Raw genomic sequence first — 15,584 nt, forward strand, 5'->3', positions numbered from 1 at the left:
AACTAGAACAGAACTAGAACAGAACTAGAACAGAACTAGAACAGAACTAGAACAGAACTAGAACAGAACTAGAACAGAACTAGAACAGAACTAGAACAGAACTAGAACAGAACTAGAACAGAACTAGAACAGAACTAGAACAGAACTAGAACAGAACTAGAACAGAACTAGAACAGAACTAGAACAGAACTAGAACAGAACTAGAACAGAACTAGAACAGAACTAGAACAGAACTAGAACAGAACTAGAACAGAACTAGAACAGAACTAGAACAGAACTAGAACAGAACTAGAACAGAACTAGAACAGAACTAGAACAGAACTTGAACAGAACTAGAACAGAACTAGAACAGAACTAGAACAGAACTAGAACAGAACTAGAACAGTACTAGAACAGAACTAGAACAGAACTAGATCAGAACTAGAACAGAACTAGAACAGAACTAGAACAGAAATAGAACAGAAATAGAAAAGAACTAGAACAGAACTAGAACAGAACTAGAACAGAACTAGAACAGAACAAGAACAGAACTAGAACATAACTAGAACAGAACTACAACAGAACTAGAACCGAACTAGAACCAAACTAGAACTAGAACAGAACTAGAACAGAACTGGAACAGAACTAGAACAGAACTAGTACAGAACTGGAACAGAACTAGAATAGAACTAGAACAGAACTGGAACAAAACTAGAACAGAAGTAGAGCAGAGCTAGAACAGAAGTATAATAGAACTAGAGCAGAACTAGAACATAACTAGAACAGAACTGGAACGGAACTACAACAGAACTAGAACAGAACTAGAACCGAACTAGAACAAAGCTAGAACAGAACAGAACTAGAACAGAACTAGAACAGAACTAGAACAGAACTGGAACAGAACTAGAACAGAACTAGAACAGAATTAAAACAGAACTAAAACAGAACTAGAACAGAACTAGAACAGAACTAGAACAGAACTAGAACAGAACTAGAACAGAGCTAGAACTGAGCTAAAACAGAACTAGAACAGAACTAGAACAGAACTAGAACAGAACTAGAACAGAACTAGAACAGAACTAGAACAGAACTAGAACAGATAGAACAATAGATAGAACAATAGAACTAGAACAGATGTAGAACAGAACTAGAACCGAACTAGAACCAAACTAGAACAGAACTAGAAAAGAACTAGAACTAGAACAGAACTAGATCAGAACTAGAACAGAACTAGAACAGAACTAGAACAGAACTAGAACAGAACTAGAACAGAACTACAACAGAACTAGAACAGAACTAGAACAGAACTAGAACAGAACTAGAACAGAACTAGAACAGAACTAGAACAGAACTGGAACAGAACTAGAACAAAATTAGAACAGAACTAGAACAGAACTAGAACAGAACTGGAACAGAACTAGAACAGAATTAGAACAGAACTATAATAAAACTAGAAAAGAACTTGAACATAACTAGAACAGAACTAGAACAAAACTACAACAGAACTAGAACAGAATTATAATAAAACTAGAAAAGAACTTGAACATAACTAGAACTAGCATAGAACTAGAATAGAACTAGAATAGAACTAGAACAGAACTAGAACAGAAGTAAAACAGAACTAGAGCAGAACTAGAACAGAACTAGAGCAGAACTAGAACAGAACTGGAACAGAACTACAACAAAACTAGAACCAAACTAGAACAGAACTAAACAAACCTCAAGTAGTTTAAGGTCGTACAATATTGGAGACAAGGTATTATCCAATTCTTATACAACAAAGGAACTAACTACAGGCTCAAGTAATGTAAATATCAATAACATTTTTTTATATTTTTTAAATTTTAAAGTAATAATTTGGTTTCCTTTAACAAAGAAAAAAACCCATGTAAATTACACTTGTTGCCTCCAAAACATCAACGAAAAGAAGAAAAAATAAACTTATCATAATAATCTGATATTCAACTCCACCCCATGGCCAGAGACTCATATAAAATGTAACCTAACGCCTTTCGATTAAAAGCCGTTTTTTCCAAACCATACAAAATAAACAGTGAAAAAAAAACAACTTCGCACACCAATCAAGGAAACCTTAATAATGAAGAAATGATAATGCTGACGCAGATGATGGTAATGCTACTACAATATTAAAATGAAGAGGTGTGATGGAAAGGAGAACAACAAGTAGTGAAGTAACAATAAAAAAAATTTAACACTTTTGTAAATATGAAATCCTTGAAACTTCCCACAATTACTCATACTCAGTTCCATAAGTATAGAAGTTGCATAGATGGATGTCATGGCTGTCTGCAGCTTGCAGTTAAAGTAAAGGGAATTGGTTGCAAGTAAATTGCAAGAAGACTACTCTTACACGTAATAGTCGTGGGGCAAGTTGGAACGAGTGTAACACTCACTTTTTTCTTTTCAATGATTTGGTTTTTATCATACAAACTTGTTGTTTAACATGTTTACTACTCCAGCTTGTGTTTTGTTTATTTTTTCTCTACTTCTTTTTGGTCAGCAATTTGACCTTCTTCTTTTGGCTGATTTTTTTTCTTTATTTCATTTGGTTTAAAGTTGGCCAACGGGCATTATATCATTGTTACACATTTTTTTGTTTGGGGAAGGCAATATGGTTTTTGGAAAAAATGTGTAAGTCAGGAATAAAGTGTAGATAATTGACAGGTACATTGTACATACTTGTTGGGTCTTATCAAATAGCATTCAGGCATAATTTTCCCCGTTGCATTTGAGTAGAAGTGCAGTTACGAATAAAACAGAAACGTCATCACTACATGATCATCATTGATCAATGGTTTAGGAATCAATATAATTTGCTTATAACATTTTCTCTAGAAAAACGTATTGTTGAGGTGACCATTTATTAAATTTTTACACTTACCTTAAGATCTGTAAAGAAAGAAAAAAATATTTATTAGATTTTTTGTTTTTCGAAAATTTTATTAAATGTTAATAACTTAAAGCTATTAGTTAGCTTATAAACTGATTTAGAACCGAATTAGAACTAGGACAGAACTAGAAAAGAACTAGAACAACACTAAAACAGAACTAGAACAGAACTTGAACAGAACTTGAAGAGAACTCGAACAAAACTAGAACCGAACTAGAACAGTACTAAAACAGAACTAGAACATAACTAGAACAGAACTAAAACAGAACTAGAACAGAACTAGAACTAGAACAGAACTAGAACAGAACTTGAACAGAACTAGAACAGAACTAGAACAGAACTAGAACAGAACTAGAACAGAACTAGAACAGAACTAGAACAGAACTAGAACAGAACTAGAACAGAACTAGAACAGAACTAGAACAGAACTAGAACAGAACTAGAACAGAACTAGAACAGAACTAGAACAGTACTAGAACAGAACTAGAACTAGAACAGAACTAGAACAGAACTATAACAGAACTAGAACAGAACTAGAAACGAACTAGAACTGAGCTGCAACTGAACTAGATCTGTACTAGAACTCAATTCAATTTTATTTCGAAACTCAGTTTATCGATTTTGATTTAAAGCTGGTAACCTTAACTACCTCAACTACCGGTGGTAGTTTGCTGCCGCATCTGTTGTTGTTATTGTTAATAACGTAATCCCTCTTCATACAGCAGTTATGCCTGTTAACTCTCTATTAACATTGAATTAAAACCGGTTTGAGTTTGATTTTATTTGTTGATTTTGCAGTAGCGGCGGCTGCTGCTAACTTGGTTGATCAGTTGTATATACATATATCGGTGGATGACTAACGAAAGTGCATTATTAAAAAAATGAATGAAATTTTTTAATGGGGGGAATTCTTTTTTTATTTTAAGTTGTTGTGTTGTTGTATTTGATATTTGTGAGATGTTTACAGTTTGTAGGTGATCAATGTCTGTGCACGATCAACCTGTTTTGTTTTTTTTTTTGTATGTTATTGGGGTGATTTTTTGTTTGTAGTAAGAGTAAAGTACTAGAGATTTGCTATAAAATACTATTGGTAGTATTATTACGTTAATAAATGACGTTATTAATAATAATATATATTTTTTGCATTCATTAAAATTTTGAACTTTGTTTGGGTGGAAAATTATTTGAAACATGCAAATGACTTGCAATTTCATTGTATCTTTATCTGTAATATGTAGTGGCTAGTCAGGCTTTAAAAATCCCTTAATGAAATTTTCTAAGAATTTTATTTATTCATGCATTTTTACCAATTTCCTAAAAGCGGATATTATTCTTTTTAAATTTTTTTCTGTGTGACTGACATGTTTGCTTGGTGGAGAATAGCTTGTTTCTTAAGAAATGTTTTCTTATTTCTTTTTACGATTTTTTTTACAAAATGCACCTTTTGCGCGGGTTTTTTACTCCTTCATTATTTTTCACTTTATGTTTAGCTTGTCTTCTGCTTTTATCTTTTAGGTATATTGAGAAATACTTACTCCACCTTAGGCATTTCCTCCCTTTTTTTGAAATTTCTTTTATAGGTAGGTATTTCTACTTTTTTCAGTCTTTTTTTTTTTTTGTTAATTGCCTACATAGTATATAGCGATCTATTTGGTTATCTCGATCAATTGTAACATTTTGTGGCAATAATGAGAAAAGTTCTTTTTAATTTTTCCGATGCTTACACTCTTTTGCATTTTGTGATCCGCAAGTGTCTTAAAGTTGTGATACACGGTGGTCAGTCAGATTTTACAATGTTGGCGGAAAAATGTTTAGAAAATGTCTAACGATCGTGTGAATCATGATCAGGTAAGATTCATAATAATGTTTCAATTTTAGATTCCATCTTTATAACAAGAATTCGTCCTATGATTAATGCTTTTGATTAGATCTCTTAAATCGATGTCAATCAAGATCAAAATTTTTGTTCAGTTTTCCTCCAAAAGAAACTGATCTTATATTTGACTTATTGGTCCATCGATAGATGTCTCTTTGATCTACATGTGTGTGATCTTTGGTTCCAAATTTCAAAAAAAGATCTCAATGAAACAGTTGCAAGGAGAAATTCTTCCTCAATTTTGTCTCATTGATCTACCTGTATGTGATCTTTGGTTCCAAATTTCAAAAAAAGATTTCAGTGAAACAGTTGCAAGGAGAAAGTTTTCTTTAATTTTGTCTGAATGTTTCCAAGGGCATTTGTTAAGACCCAGATATAATATATTCTTTAGATCTTTACGGAACTTCACTTCAGAAATGCTGTATTTTAAGATGAGACCGTTGTGCTTGAAATTCGATCATTCATTGATCTACCTGTGTGTGATCTTTGGTTCCAAATTTCAAAAAAGATTTCAGTGAAACAGTTGCAAGGAAAAATTTTTCCTCAATTTTGTCTGAATGTGTCCAAGGTCATTTGTTAAGACCTAGATATAATCTATTCTTTAGATCTTTACTTCACTTCAGAAATGCTGTATTTTAAGATCAGACAGTTGTGTTTGCAATTCGATCTTAAATTTAAGAATTAGGTGATTCTACAATCACAATGTCTAGGTTCTAGAAGACTTTTAGAAGCAAGATTTAATCTCCGAATCTCTTTCTATTATGGATCCAACTGCTCTTTTGTAGAGGTTTAGAATTTATCTCATTGGAACAATATTTCTATAGATACTAATGTATCTATAGACTTAATAAATTCTTTAGATCCTTTCTGTCACATAGGCATTGTCCCAAGTTGTTCCAGTTGTTCTTTTAGGAATTTGTCTAATTCCAAGATTTTATAAATTAGTTCTTCTTGTAAAATGTTCTTATAAAGACTTTTTGAAGCCAGCTCTAGAACAGAATTAAAACAGAACAGAACTGAATGAGAACAGAACTAGAACAGAACTAGAACAGAAATAGAACAGAACTAGAAGAGAATTAGAACAGAACTAGAACAGAATTTGAACCGAACTAGAACAGAATTAAAAAGAACTACAACGGAACTAGAACTAGAACAGAACTAGAATTAGAAAAGAACTAGAAGAGAACTAGAACAGAACTAGTACAGAACTAAAACTGGAAAAGAACTAGAACAGAACTAAAACAGAACTAGAATTAGAAAAGAACTAGAAGAGAATTAGTACAGAACTAAAACTAGAACAGAACTAGAACAGAACTAAAACAGAATTAAAACAGAACTAGAACAGAACTAGATCAGAACTAGAACAAAACTAGAACAGAACTAAAACAGAACTAGATCAGAACTGGAACAGAACTAGAAAATATCAGATTCCTTGAAAATCCTGACATTACATCTAACTTTCTTTAACAAGCACCACAGTTCGCAGAGAAAAGAAAAGTAGTTTCCAGAAGCAAATACTATGTTTTCTATGTATTTTTTGACTTTTTCATTTAGTTAAAAGTCGACTTTGAGACTTTTTATAAATAGTCCACTTTTCAACTTTTTCCGATTTTTTTGACTTTTTGATTTTTTTTCGACTTTTTGACTAATTTCTACTTTTTTCGAATTTTTTACTTTTTTCAAGTTTTTCCATATATTTAAGAGTTTACACTTTTATAAAATTTTACGACTATTTTTAACATTTTTCTACTATTTTCGAGTTTTCAACTTTTTTCGACATTTTCCGACTTTTTGAATTTTTACGACTTTTCGACTTTTTATAGACGATAATCGAGTTATTGACCTTTTTGGAACAAAATACTTGACTTCGATCTTTTTTAGACAAAAAATCGATTGCTCTATTATTCGTAAGTCGATTTATAGAACCCTACTATGTATACATTTTGCAAGTAGGGTCACTGTAGCTATGGTCCTATGAAAACCTCCATATTCATACTTTTTTCTTTATATTCTTACAACCAGAGATTCCAAAGAAATAAGAAGACCACAAAACAAACACCCTAAACGAACTAAAATTCAAAACAAATAGGTATGCAAAATTATACATAAAAATTTATCAAAATCCAAGGCATTTCTTTTAGGTAAACATACATATATAACATGTTTTGATCTCTCAACATCATCATGATCCCACGCCGACGTTGAAATTATACACCCAGTTTTAAAGTATAAAAATTATGACCTGCTTAAATATTGTTTGCGTATAACAATAACAACAATATAAAAAATTAAGAAACGGCAAAAAAATAAGAAGAGTCTCTTATTTACCACTTCCCTCTGCCCAATAACAAAACTATATAGTACATACAAGGAGTAAAAGAATCTTTCTTTATTCCGCTTTGCTTGACCGCTGAGCAGCAGACGTTAGAGCCTTCAGTTGGGTTATTTTATTTTTGATCTTACTTTATGGATTGCTGCTGATGGTGTTTAACTTGAGAAACCGCGTGGGTTCTTATGAAGAAAACAATAATAATAATACTCAAACATCAACATAAGAACAACAACAAAAACACAAACATTAAATTAATATACGTATGAAGATACGGTAGGAAACAAAACGTACCATACTTTCAAACCACCCCACGCTTAATTTGAAATTTTATAGAAAAAAATTTTGTAATGAGAACATTTATGCTCTTGCTTAAAGAAAAAAACACTAGATTTAATGATCTCTTTTAGTGGAGTTTACATAAAAAGAGAGAGTTGCCGATCTTTTGAAATGTAAACGTGAAATAGGGAAAAAACTAGAGCTGAACTAGATATGAAATACAACTAAATTAGAACTCAACTAGGTTTTAACTAGAAGTAGAACGGAACTAAAACTGAACTGAACTAGAACTAATCAAGAACTGAACTAGAACTGATTTAAAACTAGAATAAGATCGGAACTAGAAAAAGAACTTAACTAAATCGGAACCAGACCTGAACAAAAATTTGACTAGAACTGAACCAGATCTGATCTAGAAAAGATCTAAAACTAACTACGTCTGAACTAGAACTAAACTAGAAGTTAACTTGAACTAGAACTGAAGTGGAACTTATCTAGAACTGAATTATAACTGAACTAGAAGTGAACTTGAACTAACGAGAACTGATCTAGAACTGAACTAGAACTTATATAGAACTAAACTAGAACAGAACTAGTACTGATATAAAAATGAACTAGAATTGAACTAGAACTGAACTAGAACTCAACAAGAATTAAACTAGAACTGAACTAGAACTCAACAAGAATTAAACTAGAACTGAACTAGAACTCAACAAGAATTAAACTAGAACTGAACTAGAACTCAACAAGAATTAAACTAGAACTGAACTAGAAATGAACCATTTCAGATCTAAAAATAAACTAGATCTGAACTAGAACTGAATTAGAACAAATCTAGAACTAGAACTTGAACTTATCTAGAACTGAACTATGGAGTTAAACTTGACAAAAACTAAACTAGAGCGGAACCCAAACTGAAATAAACCTGAAAAAGAACTGAACTAGAACTGAACTAGAACTGAACTAGAACTGAACTAGAACTGAACTAGAACTGAACTAGAACTGAACTAGAACTGAACTAGAACTGAACTAGAACTGAACTAGAACTGAACTAGAACTGAACTAGAACTGAACTAGAACTGAACTATAACTGAACTAGGACTGAACTAGAACTGAACTAGAACTGAACTAGAACTGAAGTAGAACTGAACTAGAACTGAAGTAGAACTGAACTAGAACTGAACTAGAACTGAACTAGAACTGAACTAGAACTGAACTAGAACTGAACTAGAACTGAACTAGAACTGAACTAGAACTGAACTAGAACTGAACTAGAACTGCACTAGAACTGAACTGGATCTGAACTAGAAAGAGTTCAGAGGTGTAAATCCCCGTAACTTGTGGTGTTACTACCCTTTCCCAAATCGAAATATTCAAAATATCAAAATAACATAAAATAGGCATTTAAGTGTTTAAAATAATTTAGTTATTCACCATTTTACAGTTTTTCCAAAAAGGGGGGTTTCTTTAAAACCTGAATTGTGTTACCTCTAACTCGTGTTAAAACTAATTTTTCTGGGATTTATATTTTTGGGTATTTTCCTACATCCCCTTACGATTTAATTAAATTTATTTTCAAAAAAGCAACTCAGTTTTTTTCACAAAAAACAAAACAAACGCACACACTTGTTTTAATTTTTTTTGCACAGAGATCAGAAAGTTTAGTCTCTCACTCTCTCTCTCTCTCTCCTCTCACACACAATTTGTTGTTTGTATTCATTTCAATGACGTACGCATGCACAAGGCAAGTGGGTTGTCAGATTGTTGTTGTATGGAATTGGATGCCCCGTTTTATACATTCAGAGTGGTGTAATTTTTGTTGTTGTTGCTGCTGCTGTTGGACTATATATTTTGTGTTTTTAAACTTGCAATTTTTTGTACGTTTTGTTTTGTTCTTTCTATACATACAGTTTGTATGTATGTTGGTAAGTTAGTTGTGTGTAGTATTTGTTGTTGTTGTTGTTGTGTTTTTGTTCAATTTTTCACCCATTCCCTTTTGTGTTGATCTTTCGTTTTAAAATGTAAGGTGGCTGTGGTGGCTGCTGCTTGTTGTTATTGTTGTTTCTGTTGTTTAGGCAAAAAACAGCGGGTTGTGATCTGTTGTTGTTGTTGTTGTGTTTTTGTTCAATTTTTCACCCATTCCCTTTTGTGTTGATCTTTCGTTTTAAAATGTAAGGTGGCTGTGTGGTGGCTGCTGCTTGTTGTTATTGTTGTTTCTGTTGTTTAGGCAAAAAACAGCGGGTTGTGATCTGGCCTAGCAAAGCAAGATTGTTGGGTATGAACGGTCGGTTGGTCCGTCGTTCGTCGGGCTTTATTGCGTGGTGTTGTTTGCAGTGTTTTGTTGTTGTATAGGCTGCCCAGCACCTACTATATAAGTTTATGTGTGTGTATGTCTGTCTGGCTGTTTTTAGCAGAGACAAACACACAAAAAGGCGACGCCACCAACTAATGTGAAAATAAAATACAAACAGAAAACAAAACAAAAAAAATAACAATAAACAACCACCACCAGCCAACAACAACATACTCATACCCATACACACCACACTCCATCCAACCAACCGACCGACCAACCATCCATCCCAAACACCATTTCTGAGTAACGACACACACAATGCTTTTTACCGATCAGTCTGTAGGAATTTTTCAATGTGATCGGTTGTAAATGAAACACTTGTAGCGGGTGTTTTTATTTTTTGTAATTTAAAAAATATTAAAACAAAAAACTTAAAAAAAAAGAATTTTTTTTAAATAAAAACAAAAAACTGCAAGCGGTTTTTTGTCAAAAAAAATAACAAAGATTTTTACAAAATTGTGTTAATAAGAAAAAGATTTTTTGAAAAAATCTTTAAATAACAAGTGCCTTAAAATAAAAAACTTTATTGAAAATAAATTTAAAATAAACTTTAAAAAAATCATGCCAATATTTGGCTTTTATAATAATTGACTTTAATAAATTTTATGAAAAAAATTTGGGGTTTAAGTGTAACAGAAAAACTCCCCCAAATTAAATTTTTTCTTTTCTGTTTAAACTCCCTCTTTAAAAAAAATTGCCGACAAAAGCGGTAGGTATTAAATATTTCTATTATTTTTTTGTTTTAAAAATAAACCGTTATGAATTATAAATTTTAAATAAAAAAACAAGACAAAGGTGACCAGTGCTGTTAAGTATTTTAAATTGTTTTTGTTCCCTCCCTCGCCCACAAAATTTAATTTTGCAACAACAACAACTTTAAGTGGGAAACAAACTGAAGGAGAGTTAAACTGAAAAACAGTTAGTGTTTTTAACAAAAAAATTAAGGTGACCATGTTTGTCAAAAAAAAATGTTTCAAAATAATGTTAAAATTAAAGATAAAAATTAAAGATTTTAGGAATACAACTACAACTGATGTAGATCTAAACTAGAACTGAACTAGAACTAAACTAGAAGTGAACTAGAACTAAACTAGAAGTGAACTAGAACTAAACTAGAAGTGAACTAGAACTAAACTAGAAGTGAACTAGAACTGATCTTGAACTAAACTAGAACTGAAATAGAACAGAACTCGAACTTAACTAGAACTGAAATAGAACAGAACTCGAACTTAACTAGAACTGAACTAGAACTGAACTAGAACTGAACTAGAACTGAACTAGAACTGAACTAGAACTGAACTAGAACTGAACTAGAACTGAACTAGAACTGAACTAGAACTGAACTAGAACTGAACTAGAACTGAACTAGAACAGAACTAGAACTGAACTAGAACTGAACTAGAACTGAACTAGAACTGAACTAGAACTGAACTAGAACTGAACTAGAACTGAACTAGAACTGAACTAGAACTGAACTAGAACTGAACTAGAACTGAACTAGAACTGAACTAGAACTGAACTAGGACTGAACTAGAACTGAACTAGAACTGAACTAGAATTAAACTAGAACTGAACTAGAATTAAACTAGTACTAAACTAGAACTGAACTAGAACTGAACTAGAATTAAACTAGTACTAAACTAGAACTGAACTAGAACTGAACTAGAACTGAACTAGAACTGAACTAGAACTGAACTAGAACTGAACTAGAACTGAACTAGAACTGAACTAGAACTGAACTAGAACTGAACTAGAACTGAACTAGAACTGAACTAGAACTGAACTAGAACTGAACTAGAACTGAACTAGAACTGAACTAGAACTGAACTAGAACTGAACTAGGACTGAACTAGAACTGAACTAGAACTGAACTAGAACTGAACTAGAACTGAAATAGAACTGAACTAAAACTGAAATAGAACTGAACTAGAACTGAACTAGAACTGAACTAGGACTGAACTAGAACTAAACTAGAACTGAAATAGAACTGAACTGGAACTGAACTAGAACTGAATTAGAACTGAACTAAAACTGAACTAGAACTGAACTAGAACTGAACTAGAACTGAACTAGAACTGAACTAGAACTGAACTAGAACTGAACTAGAACTGAGCTAGAACTGAACTAGAACTGAACTAGAACTGAACTAGAACTAAGCTAGAACTGAACTAGAACTGAAATAGAACTGAAATAGAACTGGAACTGAACTAGAACTGAAATAGAACTGAATTAGAACTGAAAGAGAACTGGACTAGAGCTGAACATGAACAGAATTAAAATTGAACAAAAAGTGAACTGAACTAGAGCATTAGACTAGAACTAAACTTAAACTAAACTAGAATTAAAATAGAACTGAACAAGATTTCAACTATAACTGTTCTAAAACTGAATTAGTAGCATCAGATCTTCACAAAATCTCTGATATTTCACTATAGTATAGTTTTTTACAAAAATCCGCTACTTTTGCATTTAAAATCCGACAAATCTATTAAAATCCCATTCTTTCACCTCTTATACACTAAAATTTTTTTAATTTCTTAAAAATTCCTTTTGGCGTTTAGAAATTTTAATAAATTTCCTATTGGTATCTTTTTCTATATATTTCTTAAGAAAAATTGGTTAATTTTTGTACTGTAAATGGGTGTTTTTTTTTCTATTAAACTCCCACTTGGAAACATATTTACAGAGAAATTTAATATAAAACAGTTATATTTAAAGATTAAGGTGACCAGCTGAACAATTATTTTATCTACTTTTCACACATTTTATATAAAATGTGAGAAGATATAAAGAACAACATGTTATTATTGTCATAAATTGCAATATGTAGTTCTTTCCCCCTTATTATTGTCAAACTTTATAAAATTTGCCATGATCAGCAAAAAAACAGAAGACCCCACAAAATCATGTAAAACACAAACTCCCTATTAAGAGAGCAGAGAGAGAGTAAACGATCACAAATAAGGCAAATATAACAACATTACATTACAAGAACAACTAGAAGAGGATCATTGTAAAGAAGAAGGGGGGTAAGGAAAGAAGCAACGCTTTTTATAAATACCTACACCCTTTTAGAAAAAATGCAAAAAAACACTAGAATAGTGGGTGAGAATCAATGGATTTACTTTATAATAAAAATTGTATAAATTATTACAGTCAATGCTGGCTGAAGGGGAATTTTTCTAGAGAAATTTGAAGTGATGAATAAACAAAATGAAATAAAAAACCATGAGGGTGTTGGGTTGTCAGACTGAAAACAAATAAAGATCACTTCAAAACCACAGCAAAATTTGCTTGTCCTACGGAGTTATAACAATTGTTAAAAATATTTTATGCAAAATAAAAAATCTTTAATTTTCTATAGCCAAGGGTATTAATAAATTATAAGTTCTAATGTCTGCTAGTTTAAATAATATTACTGATTTTCTGCACAGCAGGCAGTTAGACTATCTGGCAGGCATATTGTTACGCACTGTACAACAACCAGCAGAGCAGTCTGTGCAAAAGTTGTTAAAATTTTGTTTGTATTATCGTTTTGCTCGTTTTGTTTTATTAGACACAGAGTGTGTGTGTGAGAGAGAGAGAGAGAGAGAGAGAGAGAAAGAGGGATCAATTTTTAACATTTGTTTGAAATAAGAAAAAAGGAAGTTTAAGTTTTATTAGATATTTGCCATTGTAAAGAAACTGAACTGAAACTGTGTTTAGGAATAGAAGCTAAATGTCGGGCAATTTGTTTTAAACTCAAGTTTTAGCAAAAGCCATGATCGTTCAAATTGCAGCATTCAATATTGATCGAAATCACAATAGTATTTAAATGCAGACATTGATCGAATTTGAACACGTAAACCAATCTAGACGATCTTTGTCTCATTAACCTACTTTTTATTTAATAATCCTATTTATGAAGGAGTGTTTGCTTGTTGATCATCCAACAGTTTAATCTCTAAACTCAGCAAGATTATAACTCTCACAACATTTCATAGCTTACGGATCAAAACAATTTTGTAATATATTTATTCGCTAAATAGGGGATACATGTGCCGAGCAATTTGTTTTAAAATCAATTTTTTGTAAAGCCATGATCGTCCAAATTGTAGCATTCAAAATTGTTCGAAATCACTATTGAATTTACTTGGAGACATTGATCGATTTTGTATTCGTAAACTGATCTTCGTCTCATTAACCTATTTAAATACTTTTTATAGGTATAATAATCTTATTCATGAAGGAGCGTCTGCTTGCTAATCATTAAACTTTTTCTTCTCTCAACAAGATCATTAATGATCTTATAATCATCTCTCAAGAATATAGTCTCCATATCAAAACCCTTTATAGCTTACTAATCAAATATTTTTTTCATTATATTTCGCCTAGAGAGAGAACTTCAATGTTTACTTTTACAAATCTAACAAATTTCCATAAGAGTATCTCATACCATATGTATTCTATTCTTGTGAAGAAAGATGATATCTCTGTGTCCTTAAGAGTATATAAAGATTAAGTGTTTATCCCAACTTTGCTTTACTCACTGATCGTACAATTTCTTTTTTGATACATCGCTTATAATAAAACAGATTAATGTTTAGTTGCATTGCTCGATATTTAGGTAGGTTTAGATCAGCAAAATACTCTTTTTTTACAAATACATAAAGAGAACAATTTTTTTTCTCTCTGCTAACTAGATACAACTTTGATCTAGCATTTCTCCTCGTCTTGCTGATCTAACAATTCACTAAAAAAAAGCATACCATTCGAGGCAGATCAGATCAATTTACATCAGAAACTCCATAATCCATCCCCCACAACACTTCTACGATCACTGATCTAAGAATATCTTCAATTTTTAATCCAACTAAAGGGGATTCCAATCAAAACTGATCTTTGGCTTGCTAACTGTTGAGAAAATCTAAGAAAATTGTCATTTCTATAGTGAAACAGATTTTTGTTCTATAATACAGTTCATTGAAGATCCAATCTTGATCACTTAACAATTTTCTAAAAGTGATACAATGATCACTAAAGATCTTTATTTTTAAACAGTTAAAGACTCAGCAACCATCCTATACTACTCGAAACAGATCATGTACTTGCTGCTTGTCTTTGGAAGTCTTTAGCTAAATAATGGAATCTATAACTATGCGAATCCAATCCAACCCCTTTTGTTTTGCAACATCAAATCTAAAATAAAACGTCGACATTTATCTCTCGACACAACATAAAAAAACTACGCATTTCCTGCTTAAAAATGGCAAAAAAAACCTATAGGAAGGGTGGCTCCACAGGTAAATTTAACAAAACTCAAACATATTTTCAAGGGTTGTTTAAGCTGATCCCCCTCCCTCGCTACCAAATGATAAAATAACATAACTATGAGAAAATCTTTTAAAACCAAACAAAATCTCTCAATATATATAGTAATTTCCTGTACACATTACAAGGGGAAGCAAGATCACATACGAAAAAAAAAACAGCTAAAATAAAATAGTGGTTGGAAAAAAGAACTTTTTTTCAAATTAATTTAAAAGTACAGGTAGTAGTGATACCTGTAAACATTTAGTTTTATAGAATTTTTGGACCAAAGAAAATAAAAGAGGAGTTAAATATATACAATATACATACACCCCGCAGCTGTTGAATGTATAATTTTACCTGCGTTTTTTTCTCTTGTACTTGTTGTTGTATTATAGATCACTATAGCTTTGTTTTGTAAAATTCAACAAAAACATGATCATAACGTTGTTGCTGATGGTGATGATGATGTGCAAGAAATTAAAGAGTCTTAAGAAACAAAAAAGGGGTCTTTTCTTCCCTCTTATGTACCTATAATAGTACACCTACGATCATGATCATGTAT

The 15,584-nt window shown here is 31.7% G+C and overlaps 2 protein-coding genes across 5 annotated transcripts in view; one reads left to right on the plus strand and one right to left on the minus strand.

The window, feature by feature from the left end:
* LOC111687896 (protein jim lovell) overlaps window positions 1-15,584 on the minus strand; it is a 237,561-nt gene that overhangs the window by 189,863 nt on the left and 32,114 nt on the right. The gene's annotated exons all lie outside the window — the stretch shown is intronic.
* The window catches only part of LOC111680030 (protein charlatan), a 40,470-nt gene that overhangs the window by 1,552 nt on the left and 23,334 nt on the right, over window positions 1-15,584 (plus strand). For 2 of the 4 annotated variants that reach the window (XM_046954815.1, XM_023441637.2), the window contains exon 1: window positions 10,220-10,439. The exons of 1 other annotated variant lie outside the window; for it this stretch is intronic. The gene's annotated coding sequence lies outside the window, so the exon portion shown is untranslated. Of the gene's footprint in view, window positions 1-10,216; window positions 10,440-15,584 lie in introns of those variants that run through there. One more of the 4 variants, XM_023441638.2, reaches the window with a different exon arrangement.

This window comes from Lucilia cuprina, chromosome 6 (assembly GCF_022045245.1).
Source record: "Lucilia cuprina isolate Lc7/37 chromosome 6, ASM2204524v1, whole genome shotgun sequence".
NCBI classification, from domain to species: Eukaryota; Metazoa; Arthropoda; class Insecta; order Diptera; family Calliphoridae; genus Lucilia; species Lucilia cuprina.